The sequence below is a fragment of the Andrena cerasifolii genome, chromosome 3 (genome assembly GCF_050908995.1).
Source record: "Andrena cerasifolii isolate SP2316 chromosome 3, iyAndCera1_principal, whole genome shotgun sequence".
Lineage (NCBI taxonomy): Eukaryota > Metazoa > Arthropoda > Insecta > Hymenoptera > Andrenidae > Andrena > Andrena cerasifolii.
In genome coordinates, this window is record NC_135120.1 from 16,790,588 (window position 1) to 16,807,743 (window position 17,156).

The 17,156-nt window shown below is 41.7% G+C and overlaps 1 protein-coding gene across 3 annotated transcripts in view; it reads left to right on the forward strand.

Moving 5' to 3' along the window:
• Positions 1-8,102: 8,102 nt before the first annotated feature.
• Positions 8,103-17,156, forward strand: part of LOC143366681 (paired box protein Pax-6) — a 128,375-nt gene continuing 119,321 nt past the window's right edge. Inside the window, exon 1 of one of the 3 annotated variants that reach the window (XM_076807926.1) lies at positions 8,103-8,909. The gene's annotated coding sequence lies outside the window, so the exon portion shown is untranslated. The remainder of the gene's footprint in view (positions 8,910-17,156) is intronic. The other 2 variants (XM_076807927.1, XM_076807925.1) reach the window with 2 other exon arrangements.

Consider the following 17,156-nt stretch of genomic DNA (forward strand, 5'->3'; position numbering starts at 1 on the left):
AACTGGTACCAACTTTCGAAGCTGGGCCATTCTCCGTCACGCTTTGTGATGGAGCGGCCAGAATTGGTTAAGCTGCTTGCAAGAAGTTCCACGGGGACAGATTGTATTCTTCGAGGTCTCGGTGAACGTTTGAAAGTGACGTATTATGCATCCTGGGACTTTCGAAGTGCTGGCGTTTTTATTCGTTATGAACGAGTATGCGACGAGGGAGTAGTTTAGGAGTATAGGGTTGGATAACCATTGTTAATATGAATATTGGCTGTCGAAGAAGTTGATTTTATGATTTTTCCTGATCTTTTTACGTTTTGTGCCACGTGGCTTTTTGCGTTGTTCTTGATGTACTTTTGTTGTATTAAAGACAACCTCGGCTGGAGGGTCACCTGCCCAGTCGCTATATTTATTTCAGAATCTAATAGGTAAGAGTGTGCTAAGGTCTAATCACACTTGGCAGTTCCATGTCAGTACCGTTCCGGCGTGCCAGTGGTAAGAAGAAGAGACCCTCTACGCCCCCTCTTGGTAAGAAGTTGTTGGCATTTAGAAACGTGCTTAACCTACAATTTTTACCTAAAATTAAACTTAAAAAAAAATTGCTGTAACTGAAAATGTACCTACTCAATATTTTGGTACGAAATTTTAATTGGAAACATACATCCAAGTTCTGATTAAGTTAAATATCAATATTCGTTTTATTTTTGCTCGTGAAAGTATACAAAAGTACGTAATAAAATTTTACGCAGCCGGCAGTTGAGTGATAGAGTAAATCGGGGAGTGATGGACCACTTTTTTTTAAGGTAAAATTTCGTCTATATTTAATTAAATAAATAACAGAAGGTTTTGCTTATGGTGTAGTATATTAAATAAACCTACAATAATAATGTTCAATAACACAGAAATTATAACGCTTTTTTCAAAAATAAGCATACTTCTAAAAAATTATAACGATGGTCCAACCTATTTAGTCCAGACACTGTGGGTTAATTGAACCACAGTGTTTGCGGGTAGAGGACCTCTATGAGAAAACCTTTTTTAATAAAAATATACGTGTATATTTGTTATGATAACACGTTATATTCTATTTGTAATTTTAGCCGTTTTGCCGCAATAACTGCAAAGATTTTTGTAGTCATTTGTTTTATTCGTTTTATCAAAGTGCTTTTTCTAATTAATATTACAGCCTTATTTTCTGCAGCACCTATTACATTTCTTAACTGTTCCTCTGTCCAGTTGCCTCTTAATGTGATATTTTTTCGTTTATATTTTGTTGGAATACTGAAACCGTCACTATACCTACTAGGGTGGGTCAATTTTTTCAATGTTTTAATTTTAAAAGCGCCTAAGTAGTGGAAAAACGCTAGAATTTCAGGTTTAAAACTAACCACTACCTTTAAGTTTGGTGTAACACATTATTTAGAATTAAAAACAGCATTAAAAACAGCATTGTCACTAGTCATTTTAAAATTTTCAAAAATTTTAAATTTACCTACAAAATCGACACACCCTAATACCTACATATATAGTGGTCCAACTAACCCCTTCACATCAGGTTCAACTATCCCATTTTTAAGGGTCGGATAAACCAGCCTGTAGCTATTTACATAACGCAGTATACAACAGCTTTTAGCATAGAAATAACTAAAAGCGCTTTAAAATACTATGCACCAAAGCTTAATAACAATTTACATCCAAGTTAATTTAACTCCCACTTGCAACTCTCAGTAGCCTGGATTTCAGTTTTCAATCCCCTGATATTTTCTCTGAAACCCCTGCGTCTTTTAAAAAAGGTAACAGAATAATATAATGTACTAAACGTTTATATACGTTGCAAGTAGTCAGAATTAAAATCCTATACTTACAAAGGAACATCCCGAATCCGGAAATTTGACAAATTCTGAAACTGTGGGAATATGTAGGGAATTTCCTACTGATTAAAACACAATTTGTGTTTGCTGCCCAAATTCACTCTAAGGAGGTGTAATTGACCCATGAAAATCCGGTTATTTTCCGATTTTGTGTTACAACTCGTGAACTGTAAAATATTTTTTTTACCAAATGATAGATCTCATTAGTAGAAGTAACTTTTGTCTTGAAACTTTTTATCTATCTCTTACAGTGTGCGAGTTATAACACAAAATCGGAAAATAGCCGAATCCTCAGGGGTTAATTTCACCCCCTTCGAGTGGAAATAAAAATGGCGTTTTAATAAGGAGGAAATATATTCACAAAGTTTCAGAATTTTTTGATCTTCCCTTGTTAATAAGTTAAGTTCCTACCCTACCTTACAATTATTCCATCCTTTTTGCAACGACGTTATTGTACACAAGGGGTATGTCCCCTCAAATAAATAAATTAGACATATGTATACTAAGCTATTATGTGTTATACAAAACTTTATAGCACCGGCAGAAGCGTGGACTTCTTCAGTCGTACGCTTTCAACTCCATTCCGGCTAACCGCAATATGCTGGACCGTCTCGTTTGCGAGGGATTAAATCTCTCCTGATCACCTCACCATCGGCCATGGATCATTCTGTGTCTTTACCTCTGATGATTATCTGCGAGTCATAGATTATTCCATGTTTTCGGTTTAAACAGATAATATTCAAATTCAGTAGGTTCCTACCCACGTTTGTGCATTTTGTGACACGCCGTTTCACAGAGATATCATGCTTTACAGTTTCATTAAGAAATTTTATTTGACATATTTTAATAAAGTTCCACGTGACTTTCTTTGAAGATGGTGTAAACTACTCAACTAAAAAATTGTTATACGCATGCAATATTCACAGGGGAAATAGTCAGTTGAATCCTTCCGATGGCGACGTCATGAAACATGGAACTGTGCGTAGATATCAACACCGAAATCTTCGACACGACTTCTTTTGTATCCGAAATAAAACAAATTATGCTAATACAGTGGCAACTGCGCAAAGCTAAGTTCAGCTTTATCGTAACGGCTGTTATCGAACATATTATCGAGAGCTTAACGACGTCGACAAATAATTCCTTTTTCGAAACTTTTGTCGCCGGTGTATTGACAACCGAATGTGGGCCGTGGTTTCCACGTTTACTCAAGTGGCTGCGGACAATCAGTGAACAGACGCGGACGATACGCGACTGTCTCGCAACCTCCAGTCTCCAGATTATTAATTATGAATATTATTAATAAAATTCAGAGGTGTAGGAAAAAAATTCTTATATTAAAATCTTTCAATGAATAATTATTTATTTTACGAAATCTTTCAGTGAATAGTTATTTAGTTTAGATAATCTTTCACTGAATAGTTATTTATTTTAGGAAATCTTTCACCGAATAGTTATTTATTTTGGAGTAACCTTCACCGAATAGTTATTCAGTTATTTATTTTGGAAAATCTGTCACTGAAAAGTTATTCAGTTATATTTTTTAGAAGATCTTTCACCGAATAGTTATTCAGTTATTTCTTTTAGAAAACTTTTCACTGATTAGTTATTTATTTTAGCAAATCCTTCGCCAAATAGTAATTAATTTTACGAAGTAACAAGGTGTCAGGTACACGTGTCCATGGATTATCTTTTTGAAATACATCAGACAATTTTATGATGTGTTCAATTCGTAACTTACTTAGAACTTTTATTACAGTAAAATAATTCATGGCTCCTTCTCTATTTTCACGGTGAAAGAGTCATGCACATAGGGTAAAGGACCCAATTACTGACACCTAACCAATTACTGTCACCTTAAGCTATTTTACTTAAAATAACGAATAACTAAACTATAGTATATAATCTATAGTATAGATTATAGGTTGAATTACATAATTCTTTTTGTGTATGACTTTACAACGTTTGTTTATTCGTTATTTTAAGTAAAACAGCTTAAGGTGACAGTAATTGGTTAGGTGTCAGTAATTGGGTCCTTTACCCTATATTTCGCCTAATTTCACAATAGTCGAGGAGGAAGGTTCTCACCCGTGAACCGTAAACCACTATGAAATTTAAGAAATCGAAAGAAAGTTTGTTCTCCACACAAGCTCTGCTCCTAAGAGGACAAAATCTCTCATTATTCATCCATTTCCCTATTTCATTTCATTATTCAGATGAAGGCTCTTGTTCCATAACAGATTAACAGTTATGCAAATACTTACAATTTAGGTATGCAGGGAAACTCTTCAATTATGTTACCAGTATTAAATATGAAGAGTTCTACATTCGCACAATTTTTTAAGTAACCAATTTACTCTGCGTACTCGTTAAGTAATATTTATCATTAACTTTCTACATAGAGATAAATCTAGCCCTTCAAATCACGTTACTGACCTCCTGACACTGTTCAGGGTAGATCCAGTAGTAACGCCCTCCTCGACACAGAAAATAATCTCTAATTTTGTATCTTCATTGCCGCATAATCAATTTCTATTGATAAAACGCTATATTATATTTTCTCTCGAACACAGCACTTAATTTGCAACAAAAACATTTAGGTATCTCTAAGCATTCGAACTTAATTTAACCAACCAAAATTTTGATAAATAAATTCACTTTCCCTTACAATTATTTGAAGGATTAAAAAAATACCAAAACTAGGTACTAATCGCAGGAGGACAAGAAAAATTGAGACACAAAATTACAAACTAGCTAAAGTCTCTCCAAGAACTTAAAAAAATAGAATACTTCCATCGCCGAGTAACGCATCCAGCGCCCACCAAAAATGTTTAACAGCCCCTTGAACTTCCCGTTTGACAAACTCCTTCGATTAAGTTCCATCGTCGAGCGGCTCGAGAAGCTAGACGATAAATATTCGAGCGGGGGTTTATAGGCGGTACGTGTCGCTAATCACGGCTAACCGAAATATTATCCGGGGCTTCATGCAGATCCACCCTAAATATGAAATTCGTTAGGATCGATCCTTAGTCGAGCGTCGGAGGGATGCTCGGAAACGGGGAACGACTTGACCTTGGCTGGATTCACGCGTAGCTGAGCTAACGCAAAATCGAAACGCGTTACTTCCACAGGCGTGGATCCCTTAAAGCCGGGTTCACATCGTGACTCCGCAAGCTTACAGGATCCTCGAGCACGCAGGAAGCTGGTGCAAGTTGGCAGAAGGGTGCTCCGCGAACTCGCTCGCGATACAAGTGTCCGGGCGAGCATCCCTGAAATTACCTTCACCCGCGAAAGATTCAGAAGTACGCAGACCCCTTTGTTCCGTCGTGGAAGACGCTCGGCGGCATCCTCCACGCGCTGCGGCGAGCAAACAAGCCGTTGAGCAAGCCAGTCGATGATCGTTGGAAGAAACGTCAAGCACACTTGACCTTCACGGGTCGTTTGGCCCTGTTTGATCTACATTCACGCGTAAGTAGCGAAGCGACGGCTGGTTACCTCGCCGGCGATTGCGTCGAAGATTTCGCGGCTAATAGCACACTTTCGGGCGGAAGTGGCCGCCCCCCGGTGAGTGGTCCTTGGACGCGAACACGCTCGCCCAGGGCGCAGTGAATTTCTCGGGACGGAGAATTACTTCTCAGTTTGTTCACCGGTGGGTGTTTCGTGTGAAACGAGCTTGCTTCTTGGCAAGGGAGTGAGAGGGCCTAAACGCGCGCGCCACTGACAGGGGTTGATGCAGTTATTCCTATCCCCCCATCGCGGGGCAAGTCGCGGGGGATGGTGTTGGGGCCCGCGACAGAAGAAGAAGAGAGGGTGAGTCACCCCCCGCGTTCCATACTTTCGAGTGCATAGCACCCACGACCGATCCACGCGTGACTAGATACCGTTTTGTACAAAGGGGGCCACTGGAAATTATACTTTAATATATCTTCCAACCTTTTCGGACGATCCGTAGGAAACAGTAACGGGGCGGCTATTTTTCTTCTGGGGAATGCGGTTCGAATTTGCGGCGGTAGTTCGTTCAGTTAATGCAGACGTGAACATTGCTCTGGCAGTGTGAAGAAATTCTAGTTCCTTTTGCGGGAAGTAGGGAAGAAAGTATAATTGGGGGCGCACTTGTGATCGTTTAGTGATCAATTAATTTAAGTATAGGTTCCATTAGGTCTTCCGCTGGGTTCGTGACCCCTGATGGCACTCGAGTGTTTTGAGTTATTCAAATTGCATCGGGTTTTAGTTGAGCGGGTTTTTGGGATCTGAATGGAATAATTGAAGAAGGGAGAACGTTGTTTGAATGATATATTAATGTTTCATTGATTTAGGACGCACAGGTGCACAGTAGCTTGCTAAATACTTTGCTGGGTTAGTATTCTGCAAGGGAAATATTTATTTTAGTAGGAATTTGTCTGATTCGATGGGCGGTTGTACAGTGGTAGACGAAAGAAGAGTTTACAATTTTTAAAATCGCATAACTTTTTTAGAATTGGTCCAAACGACATGAGGATTTTTTTGAGAAGCTAGAAGGATTGTGTTTCTGAAAATCGCGAAATTCCAGATATCAGCGATTTTCGACCTTATTCTGTGATCTTTAAGCGTTTATAGCTGAGAGCAACCTTAACCGAGTTTCATGAAATTTTAGGCATGTATACAACTTTCTTCAATCTACAAACGGGTTTTTAGAATTTCATTACAGGCTCACAGAAAATTTTAAAAATCGACATTTACTAGTTTTTTTTTGCTATTCCGACTAATTGCATTTTTTCAAAACGACGAAACACGCCATTTAGCAAAATAATCGTTCTAGCTTCTAAAAAAAAAACTCATGTCGTTTGGAGCAATTCTAAAAAAGTTATGCGATTTTAAAAGTTGTAAACTTTCTTTCGTCCGTCACTAATTGACACTACTCTAAGTGCTAAAAATCAAATTCTGTACTATAGCATTACCAATAGCAAATAAGACATTTTCCGATTTAATTTTTTTTTAATTTTTACACTTACAGTGTTTTGTACAAGGACTCTTCAATTTTATATTTGAAGAATAATTGTGATGGTATTACCTTTATAAAAAGTTCAAGTTTAATGTTATACATTCCAAATCGTATAACTTTCTTATATTTCCAATAGTTTAAGAAATAGCTAACAATTAGAGCTGTTACTTGTTGACCCGTCGGGTACCCGGCTACCCGAAACAACTTCAAGCAATTGCATGTTTTATTGTCTGTGGTATTGTTTGATGTTAGCCAAACATGATCGAACAATACCAGATTCAATGGCTTGAAGTTGTTCCGGGTAGCCGGGTACCCGACGGGTTAACAAGTAACAGCTCCACTAAAAATATGTGTTATACATTAAATCGCAACGTATCGTCTACACTAAATGGTTTACTTAATTCCTATTCCTAACCCATTCAGGGTTGAAATTCAATATTATCTCATTTCCATGAAATTTGAAAAATAAATATTAACATCAGCATATCCCATTATGAAAATAAAAATAAGGCTTTATTTAATTGTCTTCTTACTTCGAATTTAAGACGAGTAGAAATTTTTGTATCACATAAACCTTAAGCTAATAACCACCCTCTTTCCTCATAAAAGCACTAGAGCTCTAATCCTATCTCAAAACAATTCAAATAAAGTGTGATCCTAAATTCAAACCAGTCCTCCTTCCAATAATCTTTCTTCAACCACTTTGCAAAATCACCCAGCCACCCGCTTAGAGCAAGCGAACCAAGAAACCGCTCCCCATTCCCGGTCTACATCCCGAAAAATTTGTCCATCCAGCGTCCGAAAACACTGTGCCACAAGCGCGCGCGGCGAGCTCGGGAGCAGAGGGTAGAAGGAGAGGATGAAGAAGGAGCGACTGGCAGAAAGAATTTTAGAGCGGGGCACCGTACCGCGCAGGCAGTCGGTCTCCATCTGGCGCGAACTTATCGCACGCACCCTTTTTCTCGTGCTACGGTAGGGCGGCGCATGCGCGTCGACAGTGCAACACGCGCCCTCCGATGAGCCTTCCGCACGGTTGAGCATTTCCACCATTCAGAATCGATGATGTCACGAAGCGGAGCCAGCATCCCCTCCGACCGCGTCGGCCGGGGTGGTGGTGGTAGCGGTGCTCTCCGCCCATTGGTCCTTAGTACGTCGGGGTACCAACACGAATCGCGGGGTCGCAAGCACGACCCAACGAGAGTCCGCAAGTCGGTGCGTGCCAGTCCGTGCGTGTACTTTACCTAATAATATTTCCACGGCCAGCAGTGCCCGCTAGTGCCCGCGTCTCTCTCTCTCTCTCTCTCGCCACCCCGCCGATCTCGCCCCTCTCGCTCGCACCCCCGGGTTCGGGCCCGCTCGCTCCCAGCCGCTCCAACCCCCTCCGATCGTCCGCTCCACCTTTCTCTCTCTCTCTCGCGCGCGCAGGCACACGCACACGCTCCGTCTCTCTCCCCCTCCCGCGCGGGGGGCGCTCTCGGGAGCCAAGAAAGCAGAAGAATCACGCTGCAGAGCAGCACGTGTGCTGCGCTCGTGCGGATCGTAGAAGCCACCCCCGGCTCGTATTTGCCCCCGTGAGACGGCCGCGCTCTCTCGACCAGCAAGACACCGTCGTCGCGGAGCAAGTCGATCGCTCGCCCCATTATCAAATCCCGCGAGCTGTTCGGTTCTTGGCGCGGTTTCCGCTCGACCCGACTCGACGCGGGTTCGGTTCGGTTCGGTTCGGCCAGTGAGACGCGGAGGTAAGTGACTGATGGGACTCGCTGGCGCTCGGCGACGGTAAAGAGAGGGAATGTTACGATAAAACGATCGCCGATGCGGGCCCACTGAGGGACCGTTCCCGATCGTCCCTGCCGCTGGCTTCCTCGGCTCGGTGACGCCGCGTTTTCACGGAGTTCAGTGCCTGGACCGCGCGAGTGACTGCGCCGCGGCTGAATACCCGTCGTTCTCGTTCCGACTCGTGAAAACTGTGGAAAAAGTACACGGTGCGACGGTACCACGTTGTCCACGGATTCGTCGTGGGGTCCTCCAAAGGAGACCGGAGGAGCAGCGTCGGCCGACGGCAGCTTTTGGTACGTAATCACGTGGTCGTTTCTGTTGTCACTGTTCGCGGTGGTGGGTACCGTTTTCTTTGCGTGACGGCGCGGTCAGATTCGTATCTAAGATCCGGTAGAGTGGTACTCGTACTCGTATCACTTTTTCCAGGTCCCGAATGGAGAAGTTAACGAATCGTTTCGTTTCCACGAAACATCCACGAATTTCTCGGTTAGACGATGCTCCAATAGACTGGTTTCGGATCTGCTTTGAAAACGCAGCAGGGGTAAATTTTATTTGAAGTCGAAATAAAAAGCTACGAACATTAACCCTTCGCGGTCACACTTCTGTAAAGTTCCACGGTGGTCACCCTGGGTCCAATGGACTCAGCCGATTTTTAAATAGTTACCATAAATAAAGTACCAGTCCAATCGAGTCCCAAAAATTATAATACACGCTTTGAACATTGTAGATCATGGAATAGTCGCGTTTTATTAAGAAATATAATGACAACGTGTACCAAATAAATCGGAAAGAAAAGCCAGAAACTTACCGGTATCAAGCTCCAAAGTTAAAAAGTGGGTCTATTGGACCCAGTGTGGCCATGAAGGGTTAAACGGAACCTTGATTTATTTGAAATATGAAAGTTAACTAATTAATTAGTTTTCCTGATTTTCATTGGTTAACGCGAATACTTTTAATATTTTAAATTTGCCTTATTTTTGGTTTTACGATACCTGCGCGAATTTGCGATTATTCTTTCGAGCAAAATCGTCCTAGTTTTTCGGAATGCGCAGAGATAAGAATGAGAAAAGCGAATAAGGAAAAATGAACGATTTTTAATGACACAAGGACTTTTAGTTTTCAATTTGGAGTACCTTGAACGGAATGCGTAATTTCTAAAAATTCCATAATACCTAAGGAGTTCGGAAATTATTTATAAAATAATAGTGACGTTTGAAAAATGAAATCACCGTGCAATAAAGTAATGTGTGGGCCACTTTTCCGTGTAGCCTGATATTATTTTTAGCAACGTCGACAGTAATTAAGTAACTTTTTCTTGGGTACCAGAAGGAAATGTGACCGTTTTCAAAAAACTGTGTATTGTTTATAAATAGAAAGGCGAGCCAGCAGAGATACATTTTGATTTTAGTACAAGGTTTCCCGTTTCTATTATTATATAGATGAATTGTTCATAAGGAGAACGATAAAGGTTTGAATTCGACACCTTCGTATTTTTTCGTTTTACCATTTCGAGTTTCCTTTCCATGGAAACTGTAAATTCTACTTAATCAATCGCAGTCAATTGTGCAAAGTGGGGAACAGCTGTCTTAACGATACATATAAGGTTTAATCCGGGAAGTCTCGCCGAACTCGGTTTAGCAACGATCGAATATTCAATTCCATTCATACAAAATAGAATAGAGCTGATGTATTCAGACACAAGTGCACAGTACACAATTAGATTACAGTTATTACAGACGTGCAATTTTATTCAGTGGTTACTTCGTGCTTGAAAGAAAACAATGCCACCCCATTTCACTGAATTACTCCGAAAGCGAGACCTGCGTATCTCAAGAAACGAAATCATAAGAAAACCGATTAATACCACTCTGGATAATTTACTAAACGAGCAGAGCAATTTTCAATTAATCTTCAATTTTACCATCAACCCAACGCGAATTAAAAATATAATACAAACGTTCTCTGCCACAAGTTTCAAGTTCCCATTTCCCATCGCTTCAATCTTTCCCTTTACTTATGATCTCAAACCAAAGTTACTTCAAACCAGGGCCAGCTTAAGACCTCCAGAGGCCCTAAGCACTTAAAAGATTTCGAGGCCCCCTGTACAGTGTGATCCATTCAACGAAATACACACTCCCAGTCAAAAAGGTAGCACACATTTCTCAATGACGGATGTACAATCTTGTGTTCTCAACTAATCATACGGTCAAGTTACGAGCCAGGATATGCGGATCGCCGGAAAAGGGTCGCAACATCACTAACAAGGGAAGATCCCGAACCTGAAGATTCAAAAAATTCTGAAACTTTGTGAATATGTAGGGGATTTTCTTGTGATTACAACGCATTTTTTGTTTGCTGCCCAAATTCACTCCAAGGGGATGAAATTAACCCTTGATTTTGTGTTATAACTTGCGAACTGTAAGAGATAGAAAAAAAGTTTCAAGACAAAAGTTACTTCTTTTAATTAAATCTACCATTTGGTGAAAAAATTATTTTACATTTCACGAGTTATAACACAAAATTACTAAATAACTGGATTTTCAGCGGTCAATTACACCCCCTTAGAGTGAATTTCGGCTGCAAACAAAATTTGCGTTGTAATCAGGAGGAAATTCTCTACATATTCACAAACTTTCAGAATTTTTCGAATTTCCGGGTTCGGGATGTTCCCTTGTAAGTAGGTTTTCTGTACACCAAGGAAAAACTGATTAATACCGTGGGCGAAATCATAGCACTCTTGAAATTTCATTTAGATTTCTTAGTGTCTTTCTGAATTTCGAGTTGCGCGGCCATAGTGTTGTGTAGACAGTCAACCTTAAAAGGTATTACAAATAATATTCGTTACGATAATGGGACGCGGGAAGAATTTAAACGAAGGGGAGTCAAACAATTTTGGAGTTAAGAAAACTAAATTTATCAAATTAAAAATTAGCAAAGTCAATGAAGAAAAGCCGGCAAGTTAGTTGCAACTTATTTAAAGATGTGAATAATTACGCTCGTGGAAAATGTGTGGTTTGGGTGCTGCATCAAACTTGTGTCTCACGATTGCTCACAAAGCTGGAGTTGAAACTAATCCTAGAAACATTCGTCGCATACTCCAGACATGTGAGAATATTATACAACTAAAACTGAAACGGAAACCCTGCATCTTATCTCAAGCATTTCCGACAATTTCGCTAAAAAGTGTTCCTATCAAAAGTTACATTTTGAAATTCAGAAAATTTCTATGGTGCCCTTTCTCCTGCCCCAAGCTTCGTTTGCGTATTGGTTAATCCAGCACTGCCTCAAACGTCAATAACCACAACAAACCAAACCACCGCCGCACATCCTCATTCTTCATTTAAATCTCAAAGAAAATTAGTCGAGCACCGTTCGGGGCATCCCCCGCGCCACGTTACCGCGGAATCGCGCGCGATCCAGGACCACTGTCCCGAGCGAGGCCTCCGTGACTCCAGCGTCGATGCCTCAACGGACTCTACGCTCGCCAATGATCAACCGTTCGCCCCCTTGCACCTCTACAGGGTCAGCGGTATATATCTTACAACCCGCGCTCGCGCGAACTTGTAAAATGGCAACAGCGCCTCACGAATTAACGTCGCAAAGAGCTATTCAGAATTTCCGGGCCGGGTGGACAATTTTGGGGCCTTTTTCGTATAACTTTTGAACTATAAAAGATATTGGAATGCAATTTGCGCCGAAAAGTGAGAAACAATTATTTCCTCTTAATGATGGATAATTCAACTTATTTTACATTTACTTAATTTTTTTCTATCAATTTTTTAACCATAATTGTTGTGAAAAGCTTTTGCAAACTGTTTATTTGATACTGTATTTAATGCTGTTTTTAAAATTCGTGGTGTTGATAAACAACAAGCTGGTTGTTTCTGTATCATTACATTCAGAAATTGAGAAATTAAATTTTCATCCAATTATGTGTTAGTTCTGCGGACCTCAGAGTCGATTCTTCTGGATTTCTTTTTTTATGATTTTATCCTTAATGCAGTGCATACCTAGATCAGACGTAAGGGGTAGCTAATGGGACGTGTCTTTGTTTGTAGCTCTGTTATTTTTTTTTCTAGAATTTTTGTGTCTGAATGTTTTAGCTACTCAACGCCACGCCTATACCGGCTTTCGTTAATGTCATTACACGCAGGTGGCGAAAAATCTCTCCATACAAGGGTATAGCGCCGCGGTCAACCCTGTCGTAGCTAACAAATGTTAAATCGAGACGTGTATGAGATCAGTCGAAATTATTTTCAAACCTCATTACAGTAATCTGGAGTGCGAGTGGTAAACCGATGATAAAAGCGGAGCGCGCGGCTCGTACCTGGGCCGGGAAATTCCCAATAGCTCTTTGCGACGTTAATTCGAAAGAGACCATCCTAATATGTTCGGAGCTCGGGCATCACTGCTGTCCAGAGGTCGCTGGCAGCGCTCCGCTGGGCCGGTGCATGGTTGTAGTGGAATGCGTCCGTGAGGCGCTGTTGCCACGTTACAAGTTCGCGCGAGCGCGGGTTGCAGGATAAGACGCTGACCCTGTATTTGCGAAAAACTGAATGGCACGAACGGGGTGGCTGCTCGCGGCCGTGACGCGGCGACGGCTGGCCCACCGCGCGGCACCGAGGGCTCCTCCTTGGCGTCGTGCGACCCGTTCTCAGGAATTAACCTCCGCGACGTTAAATACACGTCGCAGGTTCAGCGACGCGCCGAAAGGAACCCCCTACGGCCGCTTGTCTTGCCGCTTAATAGTCGGTATCAGCGGCGCGCGCTTGTGCACGGGTGTGCGAGGATGCAGATTGCATACACGGCGGCGCGTATAATACAGCTTAGGGCACAATACACCCTCTATGCTCGTGCTATATCAGAGATGAATGTGATTGAACGGTACGCTGAGCTTTCACTGTCTCTGTTTCGCCGTTTCTCTCGGTTGCACGCGACGATGCGCGCCTCCCTCGCCAACCTCGCCACCCTCTCTTTTCCTCCTCCCCTTCCGCCTCTCTTCGCTCTCTTGTACGCAGTATTATGGTGTAATTAGGCAATAGACTACATGACTCGCCGTGTAAAATCCGTGGAGCGAATTGAGTCCCCGTATCCGCTTGTCGCGGTGAATGACGGCCGTGCAAGTGTGGACGCCCCGCGGTGACATTCGACGCGCGCATTGTCAGCCTGCCTTTCCTCGTCCAGAGGGTCCCAGCTCTTCCATGGGGGTTTTCTCGAGTAGCTTTCGGCTCCGACGATTAAAAATCGTTCTGCGGACAGACGTGCGCGCCGCGGCGCGTCGTGCTCGAATCGGTTCCGGCGGCGATGCCGCGCGCACCGCGACTGCGACGATGGAACGCAGAATTGTGGGTGAAGTGGTCCTCTAGGGAAAAATTAATCGAGATTTTGCGATCAGTTTTTCTTTAACGGGAAATATGACGTTGATAAGAATTTTTGCCTTTGATAATATTTCCAAGCAAATCATGTACTCCTCTCATATTTGGTCCTATCATCAAAACCAAGGGAGACATTTAATGTGCTCCGTTTCGTCGGAAGACTGTCAACCAGATTCTTTGCAACGCTAAGTTACTGGTCCTGTGCAGCTTATAAATCTGCTTCAAGGAAATTTAACAAAATATGGTTATATAAATTAAATATCCTATAAAAACTCCTGAAAATTTCAACAAGATTCATTAAGTAGTTTGTTTTTAATAAATTTCCAAATATGCCCTTACTTTTACGGCCATTACCCTGTTGTCCCCCTAGAATCATCCACAGCTCGAAAACTAAGGTGTACAGGACATATGTCCATATGACGTTTTTACTTATATTACTCTGTAGATTTGCCCCCTGAAGTATTTATATCGCTCCCCAAAATTTGCGGCTCCACAAAATTTTCCGCTTCCCAAAATTTGCCACCCTCCAAAATTTGATGCTCCCCAAAACTTGTCGCTCCCAAAAAAATGCCGTTTCCCAAAATTTTCCGCTCCTCAAAATTTATCGCTCTCCACAATTTGTCACTCCCAAAAATTTGTCGTTCCCAAAATTTTCCGCTTCCCAAAAATTTGCCACCCTCCAAAATTTTCCGCTTCCCAAAATTTGCCATCCTCCAAAATTTGATGCTCCCCAAAACTTGTCGCTCCCAAAAATATGCCGTTTCCCAAAATTTGCCGCTCCTCAAAATTTATCGCTCTCCAAAATTTGTCACTCCCAAAAATTTGTCGTTCCCAAAATTTTCCGCCCCCTACAACTTCCCACCCTCGGCTGCAGACTACTTAGCCTACACCCAAATTCGCCGCTGGGCCCCAGCCTGCGCCTAAAGCGCCTTTTGGTAAACGCGGCCCTGTGCATAAGTGACAACGTGTTTATTTGAGTGATCCAATAAATATTTCCAGCGCTGCGTGTGCCTAACTCGAAACCGCGTAAAGCGTCACACGTGTCGTTTGTGAAATTAACGATTCGGTTAATGAAGCACTTTTCCTATCGGCCCAAATAAACGTCGCGCTTATACGTATTACCCCGTGACGAAATTATTAATTAATGCGCGTAAGCGAAATAGAATGGGGACGGAAGTCACTGCGTACGGCAGCGCGAGCGAGCAGTTAATTCGCGCGGGTTTCGGTCGTGTATTATGGGGCTGGATTTAGAGCGCGATGCAACGGTGGTGGTGGCAGTGCCATTAACAGTGTTTCGCCGGAAATGTAAAGCATAATGCGCCGGTAGCTGGTGGATATGGAACCTATTACCATCCGCGTGTATAATACCAGCCTCTCCCCGCTGTTTCGCGTTGTTACCGCGCGTTAAAGAACACGAAGGGCTGCAGAACGGTGTACAAATTACCGCGCTGGTGAAACTTTGCAGGAAGACTTTATCCCGCGCCCCGTTCATCAGTCACACTTTGTTCATTGTGCCACGATTCACGGTGGCAGGCACTTCGAGGGCCACGGCGGTGCAGTAGTTTCGCGACGTTTAGAGATTATATAGCATGGAATGCAGTAGAGCCTCGATTATTTAAATTAATCGGAGGCATGAGTGTGCGGATAAGTGAATTTTAATGGGACACTTTGTTTGTAGCATTCACGTTCGTGTTATCATAATTTGGGAAATTTATTCGAAGTATATATTGTACCACAAAAATATACCCGCGCTTCGCTTCGGGCCTAAGAGATATTAAGGACTCCACGAAAACAAACTTCACCCCTTTGCACCATCCCTTTAGAGGTTGATTAGGGCAAAATCCTGAAATTGGTTTTAGGCATTTATGTGGGTAACCTTTCGAAGTAAAAAACCATGTTGATATTTAATCGGGCCTAAAAGATTTTGAGGAATCCATGAAAATACAATTTCACCCCCTTAGGTGTTGTTTAGTGCAAAATCCTGGAATTGATTTTTAGGGATTTGTGTGGGAAACCTTTGTATGTAAATACCAAGTTGGTATCTAATCGGGCCTAAGAGATATTGAGAAGTCCGTGAAACACACAGTTTACCCCTTTGCACCCCCTTATGGGATTGATTAGGGCAAAATCCTGAAATTGGCTTTTAGGCATTTGTGTGGGTAATCTTTGTAAGTACAAACCAAGTTGATATTTAATCTAGCCTAAGAGATATTGAGAAGTCCGTGAAAATACAGTTTATCCCTTTTTAACCCTTTGGGGATGGAATTTCCAAAAATCCTTTCTACGTGCCTACGTCCTGAAAAGAATATACCTTCCACATTTTATTTTCGTAGGTTAAACGACTTGAGCTGCAATGACCATTGTTTTGGTAGCTATATAAACACATTCGTGGTTAAATGAGAATTTGGAAAGGATCCTTCTTTTGGCATATGTGTGTATGAGCAGTCCCCTTATTAAATTTTAATTATATCATTGGTATCACTGGCCTGCTCTGGCGAAATTTCCTCTCTAGGAGAAGGGAGCAATTCCTTTCTGTTAAATTATGGTCTTTCATTCTGCTTCGTGTTAAAATTTCGTTCGACCATCACTGAACATAATTTCACGTAAGTATTATAGACCACATGAACTTCCTTTTGACGTCTATCTGTGTTAACATTGCCATAGCAGATACATACATCATGTTTTTCTTGCTTTAATATCGAATATTTTATTTTCAACGTGATCACTTTTGACTATTTAGATGAGAAATAATTTCAAATGAAAATGAATTAAATTATTCCACAAGATGCGTATTAAGTCAATTGACAGGAGGGAAAGAAAGTTGTTGCGAATTCTGTAGAGAACTTATATAATAGACGAAGGAAGATAAGTCGATACGAGCAATTTACGTTCGAAATGGATTACCACTGAACTTTGACAAATCCTATATTGGATTTTTGCGTTAACGGTGTTCCGTCATGATGCAAATGGACGAAGCTGGAGGTGAGTTGGAGTTTACTAAATCGACAGCTTGGCGTCTTGTAAACACAAGCCAGTGAGATCTTGTTTACGCTCAGTCGCGCATAATCCGAGGTAATCCTCTTGCGCAATATGCGAGTGCGATGTACTTTTCTCCCTTTCTGTCACACTTTGTCCTTTTTCTCCTGTCATTCTCCTCGCCACCCC